This window comes from Ursus maritimus, unplaced genomic scaffold (genome assembly GCF_017311325.1).
Source record: "Ursus maritimus isolate PB19 unplaced genomic scaffold, ASM1731132v1 scaffold_4, whole genome shotgun sequence".
NCBI classification, from domain to species: domain Eukaryota; kingdom Metazoa; phylum Chordata; class Mammalia; order Carnivora; family Ursidae; genus Ursus; species Ursus maritimus.
The window spans coordinates 83,742,013-83,768,994 of record NW_024426552.1 but is presented as its reverse complement, the minus strand read 5'-3'; the positions used below and the strand labels follow the sequence as shown (position 1 = coordinate 83,768,994).

The 26,982-nt window shown below is 36.3% G+C and overlaps 1 protein-coding gene across 1 annotated transcript in view; it reads left to right on the top strand.

Moving 5' to 3' along the window:
• The first annotated feature begins 8,714 nt into the window (after positions 1-8,714).
• Positions 8,715-26,982, top strand: part of PIK3CA (phosphatidylinositol-4,5-bisphosphate 3-kinase catalytic subunit alpha) — a 77,207-nt gene continuing 58,939 nt past the window's right edge. The window contains exon 1 of the mRNA XM_040621582.1: positions 8,715-8,797. The gene's annotated coding sequence lies outside the window, so the exon portion shown is untranslated. The remainder of the gene's footprint in view (positions 8,798-26,982) is intronic.

The window sequence follows — 26,982 nt, the reverse complement described above, 5'->3', positions numbered from 1 at the left end:
GCTAAACACTAACATAGGTTCTAGGGATGTTATAAAATTTTCGCCTTGGAGAGTTTTTAGAAAACATTTCCCATCTGTCTGAGTTTAAAGAATAAGCCTGAAGGAAAGATGGTTAGGAAGACTGAATACATTCATTCATACAGTAAGTTCTGAAAGATGGTTAGGAAGACTGAATACATTCATTCATACAGTAACTTCTTATTGCTACTGCTAAGTGCCTGGCACTGTGCTAGGTGTTGAGTATTTCGAGACAGCATTTTTCAAATTTATTTGATTACAGAATATTTCTCAAATGAAGGTGTGTGAACATATCTCCATCAAGAGGAACTTCCAACATATAATGCTTGTTTTCATAAAAAGGCAATAGAAAAAAAAGGTTTCACGGATTAATTGCTCCAAGAAAACAAAGAAATAATATTTATTAACAAAAATTTATCAAGCTTAGTAAAATAGCTTTCATCTCAAATTTTTGTTATAAAACATGATACATATTTACAAATTAGGTTTATACACATTTAAATAAAACAACTATATTTTTTAGAACTTGCAGTAATTTATTAGGGTGATCAGATAAAAAATAAATATACAAATCTTTTCTATAATCAGTTTTAAAAATGTAATGGTGAAGTTTGAGTAGGGGTCTATCCCCTAGAACGATAAAAAAAGATGAAATATCTATCAAGATTATAGGACATATACAAGCTCTATATGAAGAAGCTGGTGGTAATTTACTGAAATAAATCAAAGAACATTAGAATAAATAAATAATTCTAGAACAAAAGACAGTATTATAAAGATATCAGTTCCTCTTAAATCAACCTATAGATTTAATGCAATTCTAAATAAATTCCCATGTCTGTGGATGGGTAAGTCAGTTAGAATAACATAGAAAACTGATTATAAATTCCTATCAAGAACAATACATTGAAATAGAAGCAGACGGCACATTGACAACAGAAGTTGAATTCCTCTCCCTCCAAATTCCCATCTAAAAATGACATTAAAACAGGGCACCTGGGTGGCTCAGTTGGTTAAGCATCTGCATTTGGCTCAAGTCATCATCCCGGAGTCCTGGGATGGGGCCCAGCCGCTGCTATAGTGTCAGGCTCCCAGATCAGCGAGGAGCCTGCTTCTCCCTCTGCCCCTCCCTCCGCTCTGTACTCTCTTGCTCACTCGCTCGCTCTCTCTCTCTCGCTCTCAAATAAATAAATAAAATCTTGTAAAAAGAATTTTAAAACTTAAGATGACATTAAGTGGATTCTTGAAAAATATAAATAAACTCCTTCTCTTGAAAGACTCACCTAATTAGGCAGACTCAACCAGGATAATCTCTCTTGATTAACTCAAAGTAAACTGATTAGAAACTTATTCATGGAATAATATCCATTATATGTACTAATATCACCCACCCTTAATAGAAGGGTATTATGCAAGTCATGTACTTCAAGGAGAAAAAATCTTGAGGGCCATCTTAGAATTCTGCCTATCACATCCAACCAAACCTTCATTTCAAGTTTGAGGCAATCTGGTTCTCAATTCTGGTATCACATTAGAATCTCCTCAAAAACTACTAGATCCTAATATCAGACTCCTCATTTAGTTGGTCTGAGGCAGAGCCTGAGAAGGTTTTTTGATTTTGGTTTTGTTTTAAAAACTCTCCCTTGTAATTCCAATATTCCACCAGGGTTGAAAACCACTGGAATAGAATAAAAACCTTTTCAGATATCCAAAATCTCAAAGAACTTACTTCCAATTCACCCTTTCTCAAGAAGCTACTAGAGCAGTACTCCTCTGAAATGAGGAAGTAGTAAGAAAGAGGAAAACACAGGACTCAGGAAACAAGGACAGCAAAATAGGAAATAGCAAAGGGAAGTCCCAGATGACAGATAGCAGGAGCTTAGAAATTAACCAGTCCAGACTAGAGCAGGAGGATGAAGGGCTCCAGGAAGAGGTCTCAGAAAAAACAAGTGGAATTGATGGATTATCTCATATATCTGAGCCTTGAGGACAAGAACTAGTATTAGGCACATGACATAATTGTTGTGTAAGTGGGGAAAAAGAGTAAGAATAGCTATATAGAAAAGTTATACATATGATAAATAATGCAAGAAAATTAAAATCTTATCAAGACAGAAAAACATGTACTACTTAGCTATGAAGTTAAAATATTAATATAGTCATAGTGTAAATATTAATTCTTAACTGATAATTATACTGAGAGTATAGGATAAGGGGAGAGTGTAAATTTGTGTTTACTTAAAGGAGCTAAAACAAGAAATTGCTAAAACAAGAAATAAACAGTTCTATAATATGAATTTCTGGAATAACCGAAGAGTTTAATGGGTTTGTCTTCAAAAATAAAACAGAAGGTGTGGAAACTACCGTTTTTTTATATAATCTTTTTAGTATTGTATTCTGTTCAACTATGTGCATGTGTTAACTGCATTAAAAGTTTTTTTAAAAAAGAAGAGAAGGAAACTCAACAGCAATAATATTAAAAGAAAACAAATTGGTGATGGGATGTCAGTTTTTACTCTATAATTAGCAAAAGTTTAAAACTCTAACATTATCAATAGTTAGGAAAGATAAGGGGAAATCCACAACTGATAGAACAGTAAATTTGTGTAGCGACATAGTAATATTCATACATGACACATAGAAGGATAGATAACATAGTGTTGCTTGTAATACGGAAATTTTTAAATAATATGGAAATTGAAATAATTGAAATTGAAAATAACTTAATTGTCTATTGATTGGCATATATGACAATATTTTAAAAATTAATTTACAAATTTAAAATTTTAATTAATTTAAATTAATTTAAAATTTAATTAATTTAAAAATTAATTAAAAAAAATAATACTATTTCTTGTTCCTAAATATAGGTAGGTAAAAGTATGAAAAATACAGATAAAACTAAGAAGGAGAAATACCAAATTAAAAAATAGCGTTTGGTTCTGGGGAAGAGAAATTGGAATGAAACTTGGGTAGGGGTCAAATGGTACTTCAGCTTTATTGCAATGTTTTATTTCTTTGATGTAAAACAATAAATTTCACTCAAGTATAACAAACTGCTAAACAATTGTTAATTCTGGGTAGCAGGAAAATGGGTGTTTTATATAATTTTTTTGTACTTTCCTGAATTTAAAATTTCTCAGAAAGATTAGCCAATACATTTTTTAAGAGAATAGTGAAAACAGAATTGACCTATCAGATATCAAAATGAATAATAAAGTTACCATAATTCAAATACCGCTATGCTAGCATAGACAGAGATTAATGGAACAGAGTAAAGTCCAGAAACAGATTCAGATGCATATGGGAATTTATTACATGAAAAATACAGCACTTCAAATAAATGAAGAGGCCAGGAAAATGGCGAAGAGGCATAATAAATTGTTTACAAAAGGTGAATCTCTGGAGATTCATCCAAATTGTTGCATGTATCAGTAGTTTGTTTCTTTTTATCGCTGATTACTATTTAAGTTGGTTGTAATTTTTGGTTACTTCTTTTGTAAAATAATTTTTGTGTATATACCTTGGGGAAAAAAAGACTAGGAAGATGTACATGGAAGTAAAAATAACCATCTTTTATCTTTTAGGAATACTTTTTTTCCCTTTAAACTTTTCATTATTGTTATGTATTAGTTTTAAAGGAATAAAAATAACATTTGAGTGAGGAAGCTCTTATAAAATTACATTTGTCAAAACCCAACATTGTAATAAGAACAGAGCCTTATTATCATACAACACCCACTAACAGCCAGGAATGATGTTTGTTGAAGTGGACACTCTTACTTACTGCAAACTCAAGTTTACCTCTACAATTTGTTTTTATTGTCACATAATGTAAAAATTCTGTTTCACATGAGAATGTTTCACAAAAGGGAAGAAGAAAATAAACTGCTGGTTTTTCAATATTCAGGTATTCATGGGTTTGGGAACACTAAAAATTACTTGGCTAAATTAAAAGATTTGTTTTACCTGACATTGAAATGGCCCTCCTATCAGAACCTCACAATCCTATCCTTCTCACACAGCTGGTTTGACCAACTACAAGCGTAGCACAAATACACATATTCTTGTTTCCTAGGTAGAAATATTTTAGCAGAGTAGTGTGCAAATCCTTAGACTATACAATGGCATTGAAAATATCCTTAGCAAGTACAGAATTAATTTTAATCATAGCTATTGAGTGTAAGAAAATTGTTCTTGGTTGTGATCAAGGTGCAAAATTTGTTTTCTTAGCAATGCTGGATTTTTTTAAAGGCAGTAAAATTGGCTATTCTTCCCTTAAAAGCTGTTTCTCCCACTGAACCTCATAAAAATATCTGTAGGGTATTACTAACTATCCTCCCTGAGGTAAGGACAAACAAATTTATGAATGGGAAAATACAGGTTCTTAGAGAGATATAGAAACCAGAGCCAGTTAGAAAATTAAGAATTGAAAAATACAGTATCTGAAATTTTAAAATTTCCTGGGTGGGCTCAATAGCAGAAATGGATATAAAAGAGACAAAAGTAAGTGAACTAGAAGACAGATGAATAGAAATCATCCAATATGAGAGATAAGTAAGATCGAAAATGATGGACAGAGCCTTAAAGACAGGTAGGACAATATCAGAATGTCTGGCATTCTTGTCACTGGATTCCCAGAAGAGGAGAAAGAAATTGGGGTAGGAAAATATTTGAAGAAATAATTTCTGAAAACTTCCCAAATTTAGCAAAATATATAAATTTTCAAATTCAAGAACTCAGCAAACCCAGGTAGAATAAACAGAAAAAAACATCTAGACACATGATAAATTATTGAAAGAAAAAATGTTAAATATGGAAATAACCTAGAGAAAAATGACAAATTACATATGGGGATAAACTATTTGAATGACTGCACGTGGAGCCTAAGGAGAGTAGTAAAGCATCTCTAAAAACCATAGGGGAAAAACCTGTTAACCCAGAATTCTATAATCAGCTAACATGTCCATTAGGAACATAAACAAAATAAAAATATCCTCAGAGGAAGGGAGGCTAAGAGAATTTGTCACCAGCAGACCACTCTAAAGGAAATGCTAAAGGAAGTTCTTCAGGCTATAGGGAAAGGATATCAGAAGGAAACATGGATTTTTAGGAATGAAAGAAAAGAAATAGACATGGGTGAGGAAATATAAAAGACTATTTTTCCACTTAAATTCTCTAAAATATGTATAACTGTTGAAAGCAAATACTATAAAATTATCCGAAAGGGTTTCCATATTTATAAATATAACACATATACAAACTATGACATAAAAGTCAATAAGTGGAGGGAGAGGACCTATGACTGCAAAGTGTCTTCCTACAATTTACTTGAAGTGATGTAATTCTAACACTCAGTAGACACTGAAAGTTTATGTACATATACTGTAAGCCATAAAGCAAATACAAAAGAGAGAAAGATGTCCAAAAAGACAATATATAAATTAAAATGTAAAATTAAAAATATCCAAATAATCCAAAAGAATGCAGGAAAGTAGAAACAGAAAAAACATAAGGAACAAACAGAAAACAAATAATGAAATGGTAGGCCAAAATCCAACCATATCAACAATTACATTAAATGTAAATCATCTAAACATAGCAATTGATAAAAGAGATTGTCAGACTGGCATAAATTTTAAAAAGAAAAAAAAGCCCCAATTATGTGTTGCCTACAAGTTACACATTTTAAATATAACAACACAGATGATTAAAAAGAGAGACCAACATATATCATGGGAATACTACTCAAAAGAAAGCTGGAGTAACTATATTAATAACAGAAAAAATAGATTTCAGAACAAGGCTATTACGAGGGACAAAGAGATATAGCACATAATGTTAAAAAGAGTCAATCATCAAAAACATAATTCTAAATGTGTGTGTACTTAACAGCAGAGCTTCAAATATACAATATATGGCAAAAATACATAGAAGTGAAAGGAGAAATAGACAAATCCACAATTATGGCTGGAGACATCAATGCTTCTCTCCCAGAAATTGATAGAACTGGTAGAGAAAACCAGTAAAGATACAGAAGACCTAACAGCATTATAAACCAACCTGATATAATTGACATTTATAGAACATTCCACTCAACAATGAACATAAAACGATCTTCTGTAAGTGCAAATGGCACATTCAGTAAGATATTTTGGGGCAGAACAAACTTAACAACTTGAAAATAAATTATACGTTTTCTGACCATAACTGAATCAAAAAGTGCTATACAGTAGCTCACTTTGTTATCCTTTGGTGCGTTTTCACTGTTGAACTTGGCAGTTTTATACACCCAGAGTACATTGCTGCATAACCAAACCGATTCTTGTTTTCAAGTGACTTCGAAGCTCAGCAATGACTTAAGCTCTGTTAGAGAATGTTTTGGAGCACAATGCATATTCAAGTATCAGTTATCTTTATTTCCAGTGGAAATAAATCCAAAAGGCAAGTAGCTGTTAACCATATTTTCAATGTATTAGAATAGAATAACTGTTTCATCTTGGACATTTCACCTCCTAACTTTGAAAAATTTAGAATGCAATTCTTAAATTCTGAAGTATTCCATTTTTCATTTGATTGACAGTGTGAGAATTGCTATTTCAACTTTTCCTTTAAAACATTCTTCCTACAGCCACAGGATACTTGAGCAATGAGTTTTGTCATATAGATGTCTAACATACTGTACACACTGAATAATAGTGCAAACACCTTTGAAAGCAAGATAAAACACATGATAGATCAATGGTCACCAAATAAACCAAATGCATCGACTGAGAATTGGGCAATAAATGCTACTCCTGCAAAATGAATAATCATGCATTCAAGTACCAGGTTATGGGATTTTCTGCTATGACACATGATTTAAGTCCTATCATCACATAACAAAAATTATACAATGTAATTAACATTTTATTTAAAAATAAATTTTAGAAAGAAAAATATACCTAGCAAAGTCTACCTATTAATATCTCACAAAACTCTGTGCCTGGAAACATAGTTTTGAACATGCTGCCTTAAGGTTTCTTTGACTCCTGATTCAGTATTATTTGCTCCCCCCCCCCCCCCCCCCCACCACCACCGTCACCCCTACCTCACCGTCACTGTCATCCTCATCATTAGCCCTTAAATTCCCTGCCCTGGAGTAACATCGTGTCCTGAAACTGCCGGAAAAAAACCCTGGTTCAAGAAAGATATTTAGAAACATAGACCCCTGGAATGTGAGATGAAAACCAGAGCTTAAGAAAAGAAAGAAAACGAGAAAGAGTCAAATGAAACTATGACAACATAAAGGAATGAATCACATTTATGATTGCGAATGGACGTGTGGTGTTCGAGCAAAAATTGGTTATTGGTCCAGTTTTTGCTCTCAGATGATAAATAAGACTGTAACCTCTCTAGGGTGGGTCACTTCCAAGTCCTCTACTTAAAAATTCAAGAAAGAACGGATGTTTGCGGACTTGCATTGCAGACTTACAATCACGCTCCTGTGCCTTTTCAATACAATGAAAGACCACCAGGGGGAGAAACACGCAGAACACTGTACCCTTACTAGCAGCGATCTCAAAAGGCAACAGATCACATTACTCTCCAAGAAAGGGGTGGGGGGGGAGTGGGCTTCTGTGGCACGCAGCACCAAAACTTGAATCAAATCTATAGCTAAGATGGCTTTTCTGAAGTCTCCATGGCACTACGCGAAAAAACCTCTTCTTCTCAAGTCAGAATTGAATCCTACAAGCTAATCCAAATCTGCATTAAAAAAAAAAAAAAAAAAAAAAAGGTCTCCCCGGAGCGAGTCAAGGTATTGCAGAGCGCAATGGCAGTGTATTCCTCTTCCGATTTGGGCTATAACATAACTTTACATTGGCAGAAGGACGCGCAGCAACGCTTCCTAAAATGCCTTCTTTCTAGTATCCATAACCACTTCGGGTTAGCCACTGACAGCGGCGGTTAGCCACCGAGGCCCCTTCTCTCGCCTCCAAACGAAAGGAAATCTCATTTCGTAAAATGAGCGAAGGAAATCATTCGATCCCAATACTCCCGTATCTCTACGCTAGCCTGCCTAGTGCCCGTGGAAACAGATAAACAACACATATGCCGTCCTAGGATGACACAACATCCTCACTGCTGCAAAAGACCGAGCATTAACACACGCGCTCCAGAAACAGTCTCCTCCACCACCCGAACTTCGGGCGGAAAAGCAAGGCGCAGGCGCACTGGCGCACTGTTACCCGATTTGCCCACTTCCCCCTCCCGGTCTCAGTAATTTCACTTCCTCTCCTTTGCACATCTGCTTCCGGGGTATTGTAGGCTCAGCCCCTCCTCAGCTCTTACCCTCCTCTGCGCGAGGAGGGGGGGAGTCGAGGGGGTGGGGAAGAGTTCGTTGTTTGTTTACACGATGTGAGCGGAAAAAGAGACCAATAAAGTTTATTCTGGAAACAAAAGGAAAAAAAACAGGGTGACAGAGAAAGGAGACGGGGGCGGGGGCGTGTGGCGGGGGCTAGAGAGGAGAGGGAGCTAGAAGGAGAAAGCGGCAGTTCCGGTGCCGCCGCTGCGGCCGCTGAGGTCTTGGGCTGCTGCTGCCGCGGCCACTGGGGCTGGGGCCGCCGGCGAGGCAGGGCTCGGGCCCGGCCGGGCAGCTCCGGAGCGGCGGGGGAGAGGGGCCGGGAGGCGGGGGCCGTGCCGCCCGCTCTCCTCTCCCTCGGCGCCGCCGCCGCCGCCGCCGCCCGCGGGGCTGGGACCCGATGCGGTTAGAGCCGCGGAGCCTGGAGGAGCCCCGAGCGTGAGTAGAGCGCGGACTGGCCGGGAGCGGGCGCGGCCGGGATGGGAACGGGGTGGGTGTGGGGGCCTCTCCGGCGCGCCGGTGGTATTGGGCGGGGGCTACCCACGGGTCGTCTCTCAGCGTCGGCCCGCGGCGGAGTTCGCCTGTGATCGCAGCTCCCTCTTCCCCGCCTGCTGCTGGCCTCACCCAGATGCAGAGGCGAGGGCTCGCCGCTTACTCTCCTTTCCCCCCTGGCCGCCGCCTCGTTCCTGGTTTCCTTCCTCTCTCATTTTTGGGGATGGGGCGGCTGGAATCTGAGGAAGTGCACCCAGGGCCGCCGCCCCGGTCGCGGTAGCTCGGTCCCCCGCACCCTTGCACGCCCACCGGGCCCGCGGGTGGCCGGTCTGCCGCGAGCACCGCGGCGTGAGGGATCCTGGCGGAGCCGCGAGCTGTTCCACAGGGGCTGTCATGCCCCAGGACTCCGGCCCCGCCAGCCCGGCGACCCTGCGTTTGCCTCACGCTGAGTTTAAATCGCCCGGCTGGGGCAGGGAAGGAAAACCGCTCCCCTCACCCCGCAGTTCCCCTCCCACCCTTCCTCTCGAGGTTGTTTTTTTCTTTTTAACCGAGACAATCAAACGTATTGGATCTTTCATTCATAGACCCGAGACGTTGTCTCGTGATTTGTGTCTTTACTAAGTCTATTATGTGATGCCCGTTTCACAGCTCCTAAGTGGTTCAGAAAGGTAGGGTACGCCCAGGATTGGACTATGTAAACACCAGACGTTCAGCCAGTGTTTTGACCGCGGCTTGAGGGGTTTATTTTAGGATGCTAAAGGAATAGTGGTGATGGTGGCTAGTTCCCAGACTTAGGAATCGAAAGCTATTTTCTTAGATGTCAATAACTGGGGAACTGTTTACATAGTTGTATAAAGGGTAAGGCAGCGTAACAAGAGGGGGCTTTGAGGAAAACAGCCCGCATATTCTTTAATGAATTAGAGTTGTGATTTCGTTTTAGAAAAGCTTCCTCATTCCAGCGCCTTTGTGCACATGCGGTACTTGGGTTTTCGAGATCATGTTTTGAATCTAGTTTGTGAGGCCTGGGAGAACCCCTCGAAAACTTGGGTAGATAAACTCCTGGTAACTCAAGTCGGAAGATTTCAGTGGCCACATCTCAACCACTGCAAGCAGTATTGGTCGCATGCGTTTCTCCTTAGAGAATAGATTTTCGGGAGTATTTGCTTACAAATTTGCTTTCATGCTGGATTGTGTGATGATGTTGAGAAAAGACCTGAAAAATACTTAAGATACCATGTTGCTAATTTAATTTGGATAAATCAGAATACGTTATGTCTTTAATAGGAGGCCCTTGAAGTAACTGCAGTGTAAGAATTTGTTAATATGTCTGTGTATTCAAGTTTTAAGCTTTTTAACTGAAGTGTTGAATTCTGGTTGACAGCATAGATCTCTAGCTAAACATCACACGTTATGGAAAATTTTAATTATCAGATTAACTGTTCTGCAGTGTCATCAACCAAAATTATCTGAAGGGGGCCCAGTAGGGGAGAGGTGTGTGTGTGTGTGTGTGTGTGTGTGTGTGTGTGTTGGTGCTTGTTTTGTTAAGTTTTCTTGTCTTGTGTTTTGGGATAAAATTAAATAAAATGTCATCCATAACTTTTTTCAAAAGTTTCTTGTTCATTTTTCATCTTTGTAAAATAATGCTTCTCTTCACAAAATAGGTGATTGAAAGAAATGATATAGCATATCATCATAGTAATAGCTCTATGGAGGAAATAGCAAGAAAGTAAATGAATATTAACTTAATATTCAGTTGACTGTGAGTTTAAAGTTTGAAAGGCATTTCTGTCAGTTTTAGTTGAAGAATTAAAAATGAACCATATGTAAATGCAAAACACTGTTTTTATGTAACTAAAATTTTTAAATTTTAAGTGAACCGGATATAGCATGGAAGAGATGTCACTCGATACAATACTATACTAGAACTGAAAGATTACTGCATGAATGTGTGTATTCTCATGGGGCTGGATATATGTAAAAGGGAGACTAAAAGAACAGTAACTTTGTCTGGCTCTGTGTATGGAACAGTCCTTCTGGAGGCAGAGCTTCCTTCCTGTCAGGATTAAGATCCTCTCCATCCCAAATAAGTATTCCCTTAAAAAAAACAAAACACCTAAATTTATAAATAAAATACTTGTATAAGAAGATAGATCATAATAACGTTTTTCCTAAAACAGTTTACTTTGTGTGTAGCTTTCCTGATTTGTGCCCTTTACTGAAAAAGGAATTTTTACATTTGTTGTTAAAGGGCATTTGCGCTGTTGATCTGTTTATTTGAAAAGAGCTAACTTAATCCCAATTGATCTCTTTAGTAACTAGAGTAGCATTAAAAGGATCAGTTCTCTGTTTTATTATTTTAATATCTTGAATTCCAAGGTAGGTGAGATTCTTTAAGTGAAATGTGTTCCTTAAGCATCATAAAAGATCTCATCTTTGGTAAAAATATGATCTTTAAAATTGTGCAATTTTAGCAGCATAAATCATGTAATATTGTGGTTTATATTTTATTAGCACAGTTACCAAGCTGTTTTCTTAAGTGTTGTCTTGAGTTACAGCAATCCTGTAGGCAGGCAGAATTACTATCTCTGAGAAATGACATTTTAATCTAAGGTCATACAGGTGTCAGGTGACAGGCTCATTGACAAAACCAGTGTTTTCTGAGTCATTTCACTATCTCAAGCTACCTCTAACCTGCTTCATCCTGCTTTTTAATAGATAAACTAAGGCCCAGAGAAGTTAATTACTTAAGATCACCTTTTTCTTTATTTCCAGTAATAAGTGTATATTTTTAATTCCCTGTATAGCTTAAACAGTAGTTTCAATCCTGGCTACACATTAGAATCATCTAGTTAGCTTTTTAAAAGTACCAGTACCAGGGTCTCATTCCCAGAGATTCTGATTTAATTGGTCTGAGATAGGGCCCAGACATCTGTGATTTGTTTGTTTTAAAGTTCCCCAAGTAATAGTAACAGAGAAGATTATAAAGCCCTTTCTTTCAAGGACCTGTATGATTCGGTCCTTGCTTGTCTCTTTGGGTTCATTTCTCCTCCCACAGCTTCCTTGGCCTTTCCCTGATCTCTTGAGCAAATGCTCTCCCTGAAATATTTGCACACTCCATACCTCTTCCTTAACTAGCTGACTCCTACTCATCTTTCATACCACCTCCTTCAAAAAGTCTAGTCTGAGTTAGGTATTCTTGCTTCCTGTTCCCGTAGCATCTTGTATTCCCACCGTCATAGCATTGACTCACTGCATTATAATTGCCTATTTATTTGTATGTCCTCCACCAGGATATAAGTTCCATGAGAAGGATAGGGAATCTTTCTATTTTATATACAGTTATATTCTTATTGCCAAGCATGTAGCCAGTACATAATAAGCACTTACTAACTGAGTAAATAAGTATATTGGCAAGAGATTTCTTTACAACATGTAATAATTTACAAACACCAATTAAGTTTTTATTCCTGCCAAATACATTTAATATCTTTGGTCACTAAAAATGTATATCCCTGAACTTGCCACACATATAATTTCATTTGGAGACAGTCAAGATGTTATAAAATATATATAAATTATACCAAGCAAGACTCAACCCCAAACACACACACAAGCAAAAATAAGGATCATTATTATGCACGGACCTGCACTGGAAGTCAGGAGACTTGAATTCAAATCCCAGTTTCACCACAAGTATTAGGTCCTTAGACAAGTCTCAACTTTTTTGGGCCTCTGTTTCCTCTTATATGACACAGAGAGTTTGTACCAGGTGCTCTACATGCTATTCAGTGGTCTAGCCTTAAAATCTTATGAGTACTAAAAGTATTGGCTTTGGAATCTGAAGCTCCTTGGTTCAGTACCTGGCTCTTACAGTTCCTGGCAGGATTACTTTGGACAGACTTCTTAATCTGTATAATGGGAATAATTACTATTCAGTAGAGTTGTTGTTGAATTAAATGAAATACAGATCCAAGAGAGTTTTTGTTCTGTATCACTTAATAAATGTTCATTTCCTTTCCCCTTACGAGGTGTTAGGTCTCATAAGTGGGCTTACCTGAGGTAACAGAAAGACATAGTTTGTGTAATCCTGTTGGCCACTTTGCTAACTGCTAGCATTACAGATGTGACTAGGGACCCAAACCACTGTGGCTTTTAGTTTCATTTTCTTAGAACCCCATTGCACTGTCAAACACCCAGGTGTTAATCTATTTGGAAAGTAATTGTGCCTAGAAGTTTCAACCATGACAGGATATCAAGTGCCAAGCTATCAATACAACTGTAGTAAATAATATGAAGGAAGAGAGAGTCAGGTGACCTTACACCATCTCCAAAGATAAGTGAAATCAGACTTGACCATTCCAAAAGAGGGGGACAAATTAGGGGCACCTGGGTGGCACAGCGGTTAAGCGTCTGCCTCCGGCTCAGGGAGTGATCCCGGTGTTATGGGATCGAGCCCCACATCAGGCTCCTCCTCTATGAGCCTGCTTCTTCCTCTCCCACTCCCCCTGCCTGTGTTCCCTCTCTCGCTGGCTGTCTCTATCTCTGTCAAATAAATAAATAAAATCTTTAAAAAAAAAAAAGGGGGGGGAGGACAAATTAAAATTAAGGGTGATTTGTAAAAGAAGACCCAGAAATTTTGGTGAAATCTCTGTTCATCAAAGCTCAGGGATCTTTATTTAGATATAGAAAAATATATACATATGTCATGCTTCATTCCCCCTTCTGAGAAACTGAGGGCTTCAGAGGGGAGGGGGGTGGGGGCAATGGGATAGGCTGGTGATAGGTAGTAAGGAGGGCACGTATTGCATGGTGCACTGGGTGTTATACACAACTAATGAATTATCGAACTGTACATCAAAAATCAGGGATGTACTGTATGGTGACTGACATATAATAAAAAAATATTATTATAAAAAAATCTATATACCTCTGGTCAGGACCAAATCCAGAAGGTAAAATTGTTCTTGATGTCAGATTAGCAATTTCAGCTATCAATAGACTGAAATTATTGATATTTTTCTCCATTTGGGAGCCATGTTTTTAAATAGATAGATATTAGACTCTATTTAGTAATACAGAGTAACCTTACATGCAGTATAATAATGCCTATTTGCTGAAGTTTCTTGATACCGCTTATTTTTATATATATCGAATTGGTATGCCTGAGTTTTCCCTTAAGTTTATGTTTAAAGTGAATTTTAGGGTGCCCAGGTAGCTCAGTTGGTTAAGCGTCTGCCTTCGGCTCAGGTCATGATCCCAGGATCCTGGGATTGAGTCCCACATTGCGCTCCCTGCTCTATGGGGAGTCTGCTTTTCCCTCTCCCTTTGCCCCTTCCCCTCTGCTCGTGCTCTCTCTCTCTCTCAAAGAAATAAATGTTAAAAAATTTTTTTAATTAAAAAAATAAAGCAAATTTTATAACCAATTATTTTGGGGAAAATACTATAATAAAAATTAAAAATTGGGGAGGAGAAACTAAAATGTTAGGGCATAAAAAAGAAATATGAAGCCACACATAGTGAAGTCTGAGGATTCAACTTGAAGGTGTGGAGATTTCCATCATTGGAAAAGGTTATTAAACGTTAAATATACCAATAATGTTTTATAGCTATATCTTATTCGCATTTAATACTTTATTCTGTGAACTGATTGATCCTGGTTAAGAAATTTTTAGGTGCTCTTCCTCCCTCTCCCTAAAATCATAGTTTGGGGAGTTTAAAGTTAAAATGTGCTGATAAAGAATTTGTAAGTTTATAATAAATGTGGTAGCTTAGAGCTTTTTCAAGTTTAATATTTCTTAAGATGAAGCTGTTTTTAGTGTGGATTATGGAGAGTTCTGATCTAGAGGGTTAAGGAACTAAATTCCAGTCCCAAACTGCTACTTCGTATTTGTGTATGGGGAAGAAAAGGCAGATTATATCAGATTTTTGCCTCTTTTTCTTCATTGCTAGGATAGGAATTGTATTATGTTGCTTGCTAAATCACTCATATAATTAATGCGATAATTTAAGTGATCCCAAATTACATAAAATTAAAAAGGAAAAATGTATACATACTAACCATTATTCCAAGTTTATATCTACTACAAGAATAACATATTTCATATTTAGCCCAACAATTACTCATTTCTCCTGTATTGTTTTAGTAGCTACCTTGATAATTTATCAAAATTGTTGTCATTTATTAGAAATTAAGTTTTAGCAACTTTTAGCATATAATTGTAATTGTTATGAAAGAGTCTTTGTATCAAAACCAGCATTACCATTTGAATAATTTGAAATAAAGGTGGGATTTAAAAAATAGTAAGAATTCTTACAGATCATACCTATCTGGTACACTTCAGATTTTAAATATTTGTGTGGTGGAAGCCAGAAGTGTCAGTGTTGTGATTTGAAAAAAAAGCTGCAACAGAATAGAATCATATACTCTGATCATAATTCTCTTTCTAAACTCAGTACTAACTCAGGAGTTAGTAAGATTCAGTGGAGAGATGCATCTTACAAAGTACTATAGAAATTTTGGGGAGCCTGGGTGGCTCAGTCGTTAAGCATCTGCCTTCGGCTCAGGGCGTGATCCCAGCGTTCTGGGATCGAGCCCCGCATCAGGCTCCTCCGCTGGGAGCCTGCTTCTTCCTCTCCCACTCCCCCTGCTTGTGTTCCCTCTCTCGCTGGCTGTCTCTCTCTCTCTCCATCAAATAAATAAATAAAATCTTTTAAAAAAAAGTACTATAGAAATTTAAAACAATATTATAAACATAATTTTTAGTAAAAATTTTTTAACAGGAAGAAATCATGTTCGTTCTTACCTTCAGCACCTAGCATAGTGCCTAAAAGTAAGTGACCAGTATGCATTGATATTTTTGCAGTAGAATCATAATTGAGAATCAAAATAGTTTTCTTATCTTTTATCAGTTTTGTAGCTGTATACTTTAAACTGTCTGAAAAGTAGGCAAATTGCTCTGTGCCAGTCTTAGTTGATCATTTATTGAGTATAGACTTGAAGTATATCAGAAATACTTTTCTGTAAGTTGTTAACTAGTTGCATATTTCTGTTGCTATTTGGAGATATTTTTAACACCATATTGATAGGTTAAGGAGAGGCTGTGTGCTGTGGTGAGAACATTGGATTAGGAATCTAAAATCTGGATTCCACATTGAACTGTTAACTAATCGTCTGGTTTTAGATCTTGACCTTTTAGCACTTGTTCCTTTTACCTACACAATTTCTAATGTTCTTTACAATTCCAAAATTCTGTGCGATTCCTAGTGTTTTAAATTCTGTTTTTGATTTCAGGGAAAAATCAGTAAGCCACTCCCTAAAAAGGGAAGACCGTCTGTGTCAGTTTGTTGTATTTTCAGAAAAGCTGAAATCTTTTTGTCTGCCTGTTTATAAATTGGCACATATTTGAAGGCCCCTGTGTGAAATTTTGTGGCATAGACAAGCTGCCATCAGAAAAGAATGGACTGGAAAGATTTTTTTTTCTTTCTGAAACCATCAGTGACTTTGGAGAATCAAACTTACTGCAGGCATGGCCATTTTGGTTACTGGCACTGAGAGCAGTTGAATGACTGACAGGCATTGAGAGTAGGTCATCCGTTTGAACACCAGTTGCCAGGGTTATGAAGGCCAGCAAACCTGTCACAGCACCCTTAATAGCCACTGGTCACCATCCTTACTTGTTAAAGACTTCTAGGAAAGTATGTTCCACAGTCTCCTTTAGTGACCCATCCCAGTAGATGATTTTCAGAAAATGTGTTCTAATCTTAGGAATATAATTCTAGAGGCACAGTAAGCCTCTTTTATATATGTGCGTGTGTGTGTATATATATATACACACACACACACACACACATCCTTTTTGTGCAGACAAATATAAGGAAAGATGACAAAAATCATCATTCTTGATTGAGAAGCATTGGTATTTATGCCGTTGATTTGTTGTTTCTATAAATGTTCAAATTACTCACCTATAGGGTTTGAATATTTTTTAACCAGCAAACTGTTGAAGCTATGAGATATTATTTAGAGGTTTTTGGTTTTGGTTTTTTTTTTTAAGATTTTATATATTTGTTAGAGCACGAGGGGGCTGGGGGTAAAGGGAGAGGGAAAAGCAGACTCTCCACTGAGCAGGGAGCGGGATGTGGGACTTGATCCCAGGACCCCAAGATGATGACCTGAACCAAAGGTAGACACTTAACTGACTGAGCCACACAGGCGCCCCTGTTTAGAGTTATTTTGAGTATGTACTCATTTTTCAACAAGCTAAGCACATTTCTGTGGCTTATTTGTCTTTGAGAGATCATACTTTCCCAAGAACTTTTCTGATGGATTTACTGCAGGTCTAGACCTGAAAGTACTATTGCATTTTGAAACAGTTGACTGCCTCTAGCTTAAAAGTGAGTGAAGTGTGTTTGTGTGTGTGTGTTTTCTTTAGGAGGTTAACTTTGGCAAGTGCAAAAATAAAAATCGTGGAGTTTTTTGCTAAGTAAGCTACTGTTCTGTGTATAGAGATTTATAGAGCACATCATCAAATATAAAGCATCATTAATGGGAAAAATTGTGGGGAAAAAGATTGAAATTAGGACTACTAAAGTCCAATCTGAAATCAAACCATAAATGACAGTAGGGAAAGGAAAAACTGTGTTTCATACTGTCATTTTCTTACTTATCATAAATATTAATAGTAATATCATTTTAAAGTTATTTTCCATATGAAGATTTCCTTAAAATCTAATGGCTATTATTATTTGCATTTGAGACTCCAATAGGTAGCATCTTAATATATTTATGAAAGAGATATTTGCATTCTTTTTCTCTATATAGCAGTCGTAAAAGTTGAACATGACTTTTTCAAAGCAGCCTCTGTACTTGTCTTGATAATTATAATGGTAGTAACACTCAAAGTAGTTTGGAATATTAGTAATTTAATAGTGTGGAGACTGGTTATTTGTTTTCTCTTCACTAAAAATGACCAAATTTCAAAAATCTTAGTGATATTATGGTACTCCAGATTTCTTCAAAATCACTTTGAATGATTTTGATTAATTCTGTGCAATAAAAGGCAGCATTTTTTACAGCCATGTTATGTTCACAGGTACTATTAATGTGTAGCTAAATGTATCTACTAATGTATAACTACTAAGCACAGCAAATATATCATGCTATGGTGTTCTTTGTTGAGTTTAAATATCAGGCATATAAATTAGTACATTTCTCTTGTAAATAATTTTTTTTCCAACCAAAATGAGGGTAATAATTTGACAATAGGACAGAATATTTGAAGTTAGGACAGTCTTAGAATATCCATAAAATACGGTCAGTGTAGTTAGGCCTCTTTAATTTTCTTTTCTTTCTCCAAAATATATGTCATAATGGTTAAGAACATGTGCTCTGGAGCCAGACTATTGAGATTAGTAGTTTGTAGCTTAGGGCAAGTTATTTAACCTGTCTGGGTTAAATATTCTCTGGGTTAATAGACATTTCCTTGTTTGTAAAAGAGGGATGATAACAGTACCTACATCATAATATTGTAATGAGGATTAAGTGACAAATACATTAAAGCATTTAGAACAGTGCGTAGCATGTAGTAAGCACTCAATAAATATTTGTAGGCTCCTTCAGAGCACAAACTATGCCGTGTTCATCAATTTAATTGGGGGCTTTAACATTATGTAGTGAATTAACTTTTGTCCATTCTGAGGATTTACTAATGGATCCAGTCTCTGGAGAGTGAACAGTAAGGTTGCCTTCTAACAAGCTTTTTGATTACTGCTTGTTTTTTGTTCTGTTACAACTTTTAAAATTTCATTCAAGCTCTAGGTTGAATTCTGTTTCATACCTGCTCCTAAGAGAAGTTAGCATATGGAGATTTAGCTTGATAGGAATGAGGTTTTGATGGACAGATGATACCAAGAAAATGGGTGTACATTTTTCACATCTAGCCTGATCTTCTTATGGATTGATTTTTCCCTGTCAATTCCTGGAATCTCAAAATCCCCAGCAGATATCCTCAGAGCACTCTGCCATTGAAGCAGTACTTGTTTCGAGCTACTAGGTATTTATTTTCCCTGTCCTCCAGGTACTAAAGGACCGTAGTTGTGTCATATTGTCACATAGTCCCTGTGTTACATGGCTTTTATAGAATTCTCATGTTTTAAAGCTGCTTATACCCATTATATTTGTTATGAAATCTTTATTAAATACAATATTTACTCTTTTGTATATGATTTTGATACCAGGTTTAAACTTATGGGAAATTGTGTAAAACTTGCAAGTCATTTGTGTGAAAATAAGGAAAGCAACCATGTGTTTTGATTTTTCCATGAGTTCAGTCTCTAATTCTTTGCCTTTAATTACTAAGTTACCTACAGAGCATCACTGATACAACTTTTTACAGCATCATCTTGTTGGCACCTGACATAGACAGACTGTAAGTTCATATTTAAGTTTTTGGTAAATATATGTGTTTGTTTTCTCACCTCCTACTTTTTAGCAATTTAGGCTGCTCTTGATGGTCACACGCTGTAACTTATTCTTCTCAAGCTGATGATCCCATCACTTGTGTCTCTCAAAGCAGATTGATAGTAACAATAAAATCCATGTACTTTAAAAAATATATATATATAATTATTATTAATTTATATAGAGATTGCTTTAAAAAGAATCTATAATTTTGGCACAGTTATTCAAAATTCTTGTTGTTACTTTTAAAGGATCATTAATTATACTTCTGACCATTTTTTATACATGTGAAACTCTATAGAATTTCATCTCTTTTAAGGGGTGGTATGCACAATGAAAAAAAAAATTAAACAAAACATGAGAGTGGACTGCCTAGTTCTGACCAAGAGTTTATTGCCATACTATGTGGTTATGATTAACCTAGGCATTCAAGTTAATAATTAACTGCTTATTTTAAAATGGCATCATGGAGAGTTATAGTTGACAACCTGTGTTAGAAAATTTCCTTGATTTTCTAAATGTACACATTAGTATGTATACTTTGAGTTACCTCAAACCCAAATTTTAATATCATGAATCTGGGAAAGAGGAATATTATGGACTTTGTATATGTTATCTCCCTTAGTCCTCACAATAGCACTTCTGTACACATGTAGTCTCTCTACTACACACAGTAAGAAACTAAAGTTCCATATCTAATCACTACAGTGGAGTCTCATCACACTTAATTTATGTGAATTCAGCTATATATACTCAGCCAAAAGTATAATCATGATAAAAGTAATCATTTAAATATTGTAGTCACATCCTACTACTGAGCTTTTGTTTTGAAATAGACATGAGATTAAAGATGTGAATCTCTGTCACCTCAACTGATCTCATTGTGTAGGTATGCACATCTCACAGTGTTGAGTGTGATTGTGTTAGCCAGTCATATGTAATGTTCATACAACATGGCTTCTAATGCCAAACCTATAGTGTTTAACCAAAGAACAGCAATTTATTCCAGTGCTGGAAGAGAAACTGCTGTTTTAGACTTGCTGAGCAATTGTGTTGATTTCCTAGGTGGCCTGAAGATATGGGCACAACAGACCATCACCTACACATGTGCATCTTCTCTGATACATACATCCACATGCGTAAACCCACACCCTTTTAAATACATATATTTTATATATTGCACATATAATTTTATTGTGTGTTCTAGATTGCTGTAAATATATTCTGTCTTTATAAAGAATGTTTCTGTACAAGGTGATATACAGAAAGTGTGTACATTGTAATTTATGAGTGATTTAAGAGATTTTTCAAGGAAAATGTTGATTCTGTACATCCACAGACTGTGTGTTGTTTGCCACTATATACCCAGGGTCAAGCACATTGCTAAGCACAAAGTTTATTGCATCACTGGGAAAAAATCTTTAATACTTAGCTGCTTAATTTTTAAATATAAATATACATACAGTGATCGTATTTTCTCAGCTCAAATTTTGAAGCTTTGAAAAATCTGCTTCATACCCCAGATAAATTAGTCGTAAGTCATTTTAGAACAGTACGGAAATAGAATATTAGAAATTACAGCTATCTGACAACATCTGGTCCTGATGTGACCACTGGACTTAGTGGTTCTTATGTTTCTTTCCTTTCTCCCATCTCTTATTTTATATGTATCTAGGATTTGCCAAAGGAAACTCAGCCATACTATGCAAAATTATTTTATGAAAACTCTGAGTAGGTTTCTGCTAACTCTTCCACCTAGAGAAACGGAAAAACTAAAAGATAGGACATATAAATAAGGGGACAGATTTACATATTACTCTAACCTCCTTATGTAATATTCATTCCCTTTGTACAAACACCCACTTTTTGGATGTCCTATCTGATCTGTGCAGGAAGGTAGAACGTCCCCTAAAGCCTTAGAAAGAGAAAAGTGTACCCTGAGCTGCCATGTGCCAGTCTTTTAGCTAGCTGGAAGATAAGACTATCAGACCAAGAAGACATGATTTCTGTCACACTGGGGGAGAAGAAAGGGACGGCACAGTGAAATGAGACATTTGCTTAAAATTCTAGATCAGAACCAGAATATCTAACCTCCCTGCCAACCATATGACACTTAGGTTTTATGAGCCTGAAAAGTTGTCACTAGATGGCTAGTGACTAAAAGAGGTATTTCCAGGGTGCTGTGTTCCAGAAATGAGCCTGAGCAAACTTTAAGAATGTAGGACTCAAATAACAGCTATGAATTAGAGAAATAAAAATAATTCAACATTACATTAAGTCTACTTTATGATTAGCAAATATCTAAGAATGCAAAGATGGCTAAATATGAACTTTTATAATGCCTAGGTCAATGAATCTGATAAGGAAAATAAACGTACCAGTAGACATGGAAAAGAAATTAATAATTTCCTTTTGTCTCTTTAAGAGTCAGGAATAAAGAGAAATTTCAAAAACATATCAAACTAAAAGCTAAAATAATAATTGATGGTGAAATACTAGAGAAGCAATGACTATTAAAAACTTAGAAACCCATTATCACTACATTATCATATAACATTCTTCAGTAGGTTCTGACCACTATAGTAAGACATGAATTAGAACAAAGAGGAGTAAATACTGAAACTGCACAATCCCATTTTTGGTGTGATATGATTACATTCCGGGAAAACCAAAAGTCAACTGAGAAGTTGTCAGAACTAATAAGAATGTAGAGTAACTAGATTTAAGACAAATACTTTAAATTCAGTAGTTCACCTTTATAATAGCAGTAGTTACTTGGAAAGTTAGGGTAGAGAGGCACCTGGGTGGCTCAGTCGGTTAAGCGTCTGCCTCCAGCTCAGGTCATGATCCCAGGATTCAAGCCTGCATCAGGCTGCCTGCTCAGAAGGGAGTCTGCTTCTCCCTTTTCCATACTCCTCCCCCTGCTAGTGCACTTTCTCTCTCTCTCTCTCTCTCTCTCTCATGTAAATAAAATCTTTAGAAAAATAGAAAATGTGGTAGAAAAAATCACTTATAACGATGACAGAAAATATAGAATTATATTAATAAGAAATGTGTAAGCTCACATAAAGAAATTTGAAAACTACTGGGATACAGGTGGGGGGGGATGCAGGGAGAAGAGTATCATGTGCATGAATGGGAAGTCCTGACTATTACAAATATCCATTTTTCTCAAGGTAACTTACAGCTTAGCAGAATTCTGATTTTTTAAAAATGTGTTTGAGAAATTAACAAGATGATTCTTTGTTTTGCCCAAGAGACTAAAGAGGTAAAAAGTGAGATAAAAAACTTAAGTAAAAAACGAAGAACAGTGGCAAAGAGCTAACCACTATAGCCCTATCAGATATCAAAACAGACTATAAAACCATAATAAAAAAGTTGGATACTGACATAGCATTGATAGTAAAGTTGGTAAAAGGGAATCAAGATCCCAAAAATAGATATTATAAATATAATGAAGGAATCCTCAGAAATCAGTAGAAAAAGGAAGACATTCAGTGCATGTTTTTGAGAGTGTTAAATAGTGTTCAAAATAAATTTGAATCTTTATGTAGCAAAATAAATACATAGCAAAAATAAATTCCAGGTAGATTGAAGAGTTAAATGAAATAGAGTAAATATCCTTATGCTAGTCTCATTTAAGAAAGATATTTATGTGGATGGGGAAATACCTTCCAAATGTTAAAGAACTGGAAGGACTCATGAAGGAAAAGTTCATTACATTTGACTCAGAACATTGACATTTATTCTGTCCTTTTCTCCCACCCCCTTTCCTCCAGTACTAATGAACAAATTAAAGATGTGCAGAGCAGGGTTAGAGATTTGCAAATATATAGCAGACAGAGGTTTATCTCTAGTTTATTTGTTTGGATCATGCCGTTTTACTGGGGGGCTTCAGGGAAGCAAGGTTGAAGGGCTGGGAGACCAGTGAGATCCCACGCTCTTGGCCAGGCTGAGATCTCCCCAACTTCACAGTTGCAGAAAGCCAAATGTTTATGTTTAAATTTTAAGGTCTTTCTACAAATGCTTTCAAAAGCACCAAGTTCAGTGTACATGAATGAGCAAAGAACTTGAGAAAATAGGCTCATTTACTAAAGTGAAAATAAAAGCAAATGGGAAAATGTTTCTCCCTGACAGATAATCAAAGAAGTGAAACTTTAAGAAGCAGTGATGTATTTTTACTTTTTGAGTTAGCAAGAATTTTTTTCTAACGGTTTTGTTGCTGATGAAGGTACCATGAAATGTGCTTGTTCATACATTTTTTTTTTAAGATTTTATTTATTTATTTGACAGAGATAGAGACAGCCAGCGAGAGAGGGAACACAAGCAGGGGAAGTGGGAGAGGAAGAAGCAGGCTCATAGAGGAGGAGCCTGATGTGGGGCTCGATCCCAGAACACCGGGATCACGCCCTGAGCAGAAGGCAGATGTTTTAACCGCTGTGCCACCCAGGCGCCCCTGTTCATACATTTCTATTGGCAGTCTAAACTGATTGAACCCTTTTGGAAAGCAAGTCAGCAATTTTTGTGCCTTTAAAATTAACATACCTTGTGATTCCATAATTTCATTTGCAGCATTATATATAACAATGAAAATTTTAAAACAGCTCAAGTATTCTATAAGTAAACTGCTATATCTCCCATAGAAATAGGTGGTCGTAGAACACTATTGTTTATGAAGAATTTACAATAATTTGATGAAATGTTTTTGAAGTGAAAAAGCAAGATGAAAATCATTATGCTCTGTGAGCACGACTATATAAACTAAAGAAATAAACTAAAATATAGAAAAAAAGATGAGAGAACATCAAAAAATGGTAGTAATGGTTGTCCCAGATGCGTTTTCATTGTTTTCTTGGTTCATCCATACACCATTGCATTTTAAGTAGGCACAGAGCACAGTTCTGGATCTTAATAGACACTTCAGTCGGTATTTAAGTGAATGAATTTCTGTAATAAGCATGAGTTACTTTTACATTAAAAGAAATATGAATACAGTCCACATCTAAGTTAAGAAAAGAAGTGTGGGAAGTGCTCTATAAAGGAACCTGATTAATATCTTACCCTTAGATTTCCAGTTTTCAAATGTTTTCACAATTCTATTTCATATGATCCTTTTCTGTTAATAATATCATTACTTGCGAAGTTAGGAATTTCTGTTAACCTTTATCCTGTCTGAACTACCAAATCCAACTAATCACCAAATCTTGGGTATTTCTTTCTTGGAAATGTCTTTTGATGTCATTTTCACCTCTTCTCATAGTCACTGCCTTATTTTAGTTCTTTCCTGTATCACTGAAGCACCCTGACTAGTCTTTCCACTTTTCTTTTACTTTCCACACTGCTGCCAAAATTATCAGACGTGTAAATAGCTAGCAGAATTTCATGAATGTGCTATAATAAATAGATTATGTGGAAGAGAACAGGGGAGAGATTGACACTGCTTCCACGCTGTTGCCAAAATATCACTCATCCTAAAATACAAAATTGATCTGCTTAAAGCTTAGTAATTCCTTGTGGTCTGCATTGCTGCTTCTCAAGCTCTGGGTGTTTAAGAATCGTCAGGGGAATTTGTTACAATGTAAATTATCTCAGACTCTAAAAAATCTGATTCAGTGCATCAGTGGGCCTGGGAACATGCATTCGAATAAGTCTTCTTACTCTTGGTCCTATACATGTGATCCCTGGACAGAATTTTGAAGAACAATGACCTTGGAATAAAGTGCAATCTCATTAATTTACTGTCATTCTCACAGTTTGGCACCAGCCTACTTTTCTGTATGGATTTTCTATACTTTTCCCTCGCTGAACACCTTGCAATCTAGCCATTGTGAACTGCCTCAAACTCACCTAGGCCTTTCTGAACTTCTGTGCTCATCATGCTTGTGCTGTTTCTGCTGCTCCGAGCCCCTATCGCTATGGCTGCCCCTACCCAATAACTTGTTGACCTGTACACTATCTTGAGCTTCTCTGTAATCTGTGTTAAGTATTCCTGGACTTAACTTTCCTAAACAAGAGTCAGTCTCTCCCTCTCCTTTTTCTGTAGCCTCTGTTTATTACAGCACATACACACTGTACTAAGTTTTGCTTACTTATTTGCACATCTGTATTCCTCCATAGGTTATAAGCCCTTTGAAGTCAAGGATGTCATTTTATCTATCTTGTACCTCAAGCATAAGCCTGGCCCATAATACTGCTTAATAAATGAGTGTCACGTAATTAACAATCCAATGAAGAAGACAGGGAAGGAGTAATTCGTCCCATTTTTCAGTGAGGAAAATGAGGTCTTAAAAAATTAAGTATTTGCTTACAGTTACCCAGCTTGTAAGTATAGACTTGAAATTCACACACCCAAGATACCTGGCTTCTTTTCTGGTTTTGATCCTTACAGGTAAGGTAGACTATCACAGTAAAATTACACACAAACACACCCCCTTTTTAAGCATCTCCCTCCACTCATTTATCAGTTGATCATGTTTGGGGCAGGTGTTTCAATAAACTTTCTCATCATATTCACTCTTTATAAAATAAAACCTATTCCTCCAGAGCAAGAACTGATTACTAGTTATTAAACTGTTTGTCTTTCAGTTTCACATCCAACCGCCTGTGCTCTACTTTGTGAAACTTACTTGTATCCCTTGCAGAAACCATGTTATAGTACCTAATGGAGTTTCCACGAATGCTGGTTTAATTAAATTCAGCTGACATGTAGGTAACATTTTATTCTGCAACAATTAAGACAAAAAGCTATATATGCCTGAGTATTCAAGTAGGTTTCCACCATATTTTTTAAAGCTCTATTTTCATAGTTTAAATGTGTTTAGCCTTACTGTAGACTTCAGTCTTAAGGTGTTGATGGAAATCAACCACCAGCTGCAAAGTTCAGATCCAGTATGCCATAGAATACATGTAGCTATGGCTTGAACCAAATGTTAGCAATGAAGTATTTAGTAGCAACTGTTCTTTTAAAAGAAACATTTTAGATAATTAGAGTCATCTTGTAATATCCTTATACCCAGCTGTCAGCTTTTTACTTTTTCTGCCAATATTTCTGGAACTGAAATCAAGAAAATGGAAATTAGGGTACCATACTTTGAAATACATTAAACACTTGAAAAACTGTTATATGTTATAAAGATTTCCAAATAGAGTTCCTTAGTCAGTGTCTCAAAGATATTTATAAAAAGCAAATATCTATAATAACCCCAATATTAAGCTGAAATATATGCATTGGTCAATAATAGGAGCATTTGAGAATTTGAAAAATTGCCTCTATGAATAGCTACCGGACTTGAAGATTATGAAAGTAAATTGGAGCATTTTAATTTCATTTTGGAATTTTGTTGTTTCTTAATTCTGTTACCGTGTTTAATCAGCATCTCACTATCCTTCCATTCTCCCTTTCTTTAGCTTTTGTCATCTTTCTACTTTGAACATACTCAAATCTCCATTTTCTATCACATCAGCTTTCAGTAACAGTCCTGATTCCCCACAGTGTTAGACAATATTACCCCATTTTTCCTTTCAAGTCTTCTACCCTTTCACCACATATTATATAATTTTTACAGTGTCAGGTAATGGTAACATTTACATTCCGTACTATAATCATACTTGAAAACCACTTATGTTTTGACTATAAGTAGATTTTAATAGTTGAAACATACTATTTACATGA